We start from the raw sequence: 3991 nt of genomic DNA on the forward strand, positions 1-3991 counted from the left end.
GCGGTCACTCGTTAACGTTAAACCGGAACACCGGCGCATCTGGTTGCAGGTTGTTTTTTTTTAACTCAAAGTAGAATAAGGATGATTTCGTGGTCAGAATAACTTTCATGACCACGAAACATGAGGCCCAGATACTGATGAGATGATGAGGTCAAAGAGCTTCAGGAAGAGGAGGCTGGTTGTTTAGCGCAGCTTGACGCAGGGCTGAGATGTGAGTGGAGCTGGGCCTGGATAAAGGTGGAGCTGGGCCTGGATAAAGGTGGAGCTGGGCCTGGATAAAGGTGGAGGTCTAAACAGACGTGAGTACAGCTTCCTGCTGTCACAGTGTTTTAAATACAGTGATAAGGCAGGGTATGCTGAATGCAGCCTCTGCTCCAAGGAGATGAACTACAGCAACAAGGGCTCGCATGTCCTCTCATCACACTGTTCACACTGTTCACTGTGATGACCACAGCCAGTGTACCAACAGTCCCACGTTGCTCCCAAGAACCCTGAAGTAATGACAGGGTTAAGGAGCCTGTATCTTCATTTCAGCGGGTTGCTAATGCAGAGGTGTGTATAGATCACAGCTATTATTTTACTCTAGATAAGGTACTTTAGCCAGAGTAGATTATCATTTTCATTGAAATAATTGAACTGGATTGAATGCATATTAATTGTAAATAGAAGACTGACCACAATTCTAACAGCTTTAGAGTAACAGTGGAAGTTAATATGAAGCCATACAGTAACAGGGTTCAATGAAAACGAATCACTTTATTTGTACAGGTTCTCGCTACTCTTGCTATTGTTGTTTTTATATGACTAAAACCTTTGAAAATGAGACCTCGGTCTCAATTGATTTTGTCTAAATAAAGGTTAATAATAATAATATTGATTTGAAAAAAAAAAAGCTAACTAGCCAGCTGTTGAACTAGATAGATCAATTAGTTTTTTGCTTAAAGTAAATATTGTCCTATCACTTAATTTGATTCTCAGAGTACATCAGAATGCTACATGTTAAAGCTCATATTTAAAATGAGCTTTAACCTGTCTCTTCCAGTAGTGGAAGGGACAGGAGGCATCAGAGGAGCGGAGCCGACGGGATGGAGTGTGGTGGTGAGGTAGGAGGGGGCCTGATTGTGGAGGGCTTTATGAGTGAGGAGAAGGATTTTGTATTGGATCCGTTGTGGGATGGGGAGCCAGTGGAGGTTCTGGAGAACAGGGGTGATGTGGTCATGGGAGTGGGTGAGCAGGCAAGCAGCAGAGTTTTGGATGTATTGTCGTTATCATTTGTCTTTCTCTTTAAATAATGCCTACATACCGTAACGGGTTTCATCCACCACCCTTATCCGTCGTCATAGGTTACAGGGATGACAAAATGCTCCAAAACTTGCGACTTGAATGATGCGGGGCGCTTCTCAAGCTCCTCCGCTCGCCATGACTTTTGCCATTAAATGCTTCTAACATGCTCCGTTCACGTGAACACACTACTGCTTTATATCTCTTCACTGACACTCTGCATTGATTTTCAGGGACTTGTTACTTGAAAAGGAACAGCAGCAGTAAAACTTTATTACACACTATGATGATTCCACTGTAAAAAAAAAAGAAATACTCAATTGATCCGCGGTTCACGAGTGATCCGAACCGTGAGGGGTGATCCGAACCGTGAGGGGTGATCCGAACCGTGAGGGGTGATCCGAACGGATCACGGATCGACCCGTGAGCCGTTACACCACTACTGTGCAGTAACAGCACCGGTTGTGAAACACTTATGTAACGTGACATTCATGTTGAGCCTGAGGAGGACTGACTCGTTTCTCTGACATCATGATGACATTGTTCTATGTCATTAGAATAAAGATGAATAATAAAGTAGCCTCTCTCTGATTGGGTGTTTCCTGTCCGCTCTCTCAGACGTCCCTGTGTGGTCTAAGCTTCAGTCGGGTTACGTCCCAAACATCCAGGAGATCTTCCAGATCCTCGACAACCATTTGAAGATGAACCAGGTGGATCCCATGAGCTTCTCTTCCTCTTAGGGCTGCACAGGTAAGCACACTGAGAAACATCAGAGGGGGTTAGCCAGGTATGTGAAGCCGAAGGTAGTCTTCAATGTCTCAAACAAGGTTCTCTTGTTACTTTCATCGTCCGTTATGGGTTCATAATATTCTAGTTCCTTCAGTATTTTTGGATTCCGTTATGTTAATGTTTGCTTCGATGTTAAATCCTGCTCCGTAGTCCAGGACTTCACATTAACCCTCTCACCTATGTCTCTTCTCAGCTGTGCTGCGTTCAGGTGTCCCGGCTCAGTGGTACGTTCAGCCGCTGGCGTTCATGAAGGTCCGGCCTTAAAGCAGACTCTGCGGGGCCCGGCTGGATGTCCCCCGCCTCAAAATGAGCGTTCTCTCTGCGCCGGGTCACAACTCGGCACTACAGTACCCATAATGCACCTGTCGGCACAGGTGGAGTCAGCTGTACTCACAGACTGAGGACTCCACTGGTTTATGTTGGTACAGTTTGATTTAATTTATTTAGTTTGAGAATAAAACTACGGTACCACGGATAGCTTCATGCTAGTTAGCCTCCGTCTGGACCAGAAGTAAACAGAAATGTGAAGAATCATTAAAATCTGGTTTATGTAACAAACATCTTCACTGTCAGTTATTTTTTTAATGTCTAAAATGTGTGAAACAAGAATAAAACTAACCACAAGTTTGTTTCTGACTTTAAATTCACATGAACTTTTATTGTGTTCCTGTTTTTATTTCACTACTGATTTAATTAATTAATGCTGATAGTTTACATGTGCAGGTAGATAATAGGTGAGTGTCTGGTAGTTTACATGTGCAGGTAGATAATAGGTGAGTGTCTGGTAGTTTACATGTGCAGGTAGATAATAGATGAGTGTCTGTTAGTTTACATGTACAGGTAGATAATAGATGAGTGTCTGTTAGTTTACATGTACAGGTAGATAATAGATGAGTGTCTGGTAGTGTACCTGTGCAGGTCGATAATAGATGAGTGTCTGGTAGTTTACATGTGCAGGTAGATAATAGATGAGTGTCTGTTAGTTTATATGTACAGGTCGATAATAGGTGAGTGTCTGTTAGTTTACCTGTGCAGGTAGATAATAGCCGAGTGTCTCTGTACCATTAATGTATGAAAGATGTGCAACATTCAACAGTTTGAATTGAGTTTCTAGATTCAGTTAGTGGATCATATTTCAAAATGCACTAAAATTGTTGAATTCTTTACATTACTTCCATTTTAAATGGGGAATGTTTACTTAAATAGCTGGTAGAATATTATTTCTGGAAATATGAAAGTGGTGTTTGATAAAAGTGAGAGCTGAACATTTCGATATTTTAATGACGTTTCTACGTTGAAACACATGGAAGAATTTATTTGCCGGATAACTAGGCGGAATGACAATAATAAGGTTTTCTACCGTTTAAACATGATATTTAATCAGCTATTCACAGAGTGAAACAGCAGGTGGCGGTAATGTGCCTGTAACTCTGACTACCAGTTTCCGTTACGGGCGAAGAAGAAGGAGCAGAAGAAGAAGAAGAAGAAGAAGAAGAAGAAGAAGCCGAAGCCGAAGCCTCTAACAGGCGGTAGAAGTTAGCATCGGCTGTTGTTTGGGGATAAATCCGTTAGATTATTGTTTAATATTTAATTGTGTGAACGTTAAAGCAGCTGAACACCAGTATAACAGGAGAGAAACACTGACGGTGAGTGAAGACAGCGTCTAACTGATGCTAACTATGCTAACGGATGCTAACTGTCATGCTAACTGTTACCGGTGTCGTGTCTAAATCAGTTTCATCTCCCCGAAGTAAAAGTATTTATTTAAACTAACTTAAATGAACGTTTAACGTCAGAAAGACAGGAAACACTTTTCTTAAGGTAATGGATTCAAACACCTTCAGCCGGTTTAACTTGTCATGTACGTGAGGCGATAAACGAGGTCTAGGGAATGAGTCTATATATATATATATATATATAT

The 3991-nt window shown here is 41.7% G+C and overlaps 1 protein-coding gene and 1 long non-coding RNA gene across 2 annotated transcripts in view; both read left to right on the top strand.

The window, feature by feature from the left end:
- The first annotated feature begins 1640 nt into the window (after window positions 1–1640).
- Window positions 1641–2729, top strand: LOC116378158 (uncharacterized). Its single transcript, XR_004212287.1, has 2 exons — window positions 1641–2031; window positions 2264–2729. It is a non-coding gene; the product is annotated as an uncharacterized LOC116378158 (long non-coding RNA).
- Window positions 2730–3552: 823 nt separating this feature from the next.
- Window positions 3553–3991, top strand: part of rnf4 (ring finger protein 4) — a 4610-nt gene continuing 4171 nt past the window's right edge. The window contains exon 1 of the mRNA XM_031839977.1: window positions 3553–3716. The gene's annotated coding sequence lies outside the window, so the exon portion shown is untranslated. The remainder of the gene's footprint in view (window positions 3717–3991) is intronic.

Source organism: Anarrhichthys ocellatus, unplaced genomic scaffold (assembly GCF_004355925.1).
Source record: "Anarrhichthys ocellatus isolate YVR2014 unplaced genomic scaffold, GSC_Weel_1.0 scaffold2138, whole genome shotgun sequence".
In the NCBI taxonomy this organism is placed as follows: domain Eukaryota; kingdom Metazoa; phylum Chordata; class Actinopteri; order Perciformes; family Anarhichadidae; genus Anarrhichthys; species Anarrhichthys ocellatus.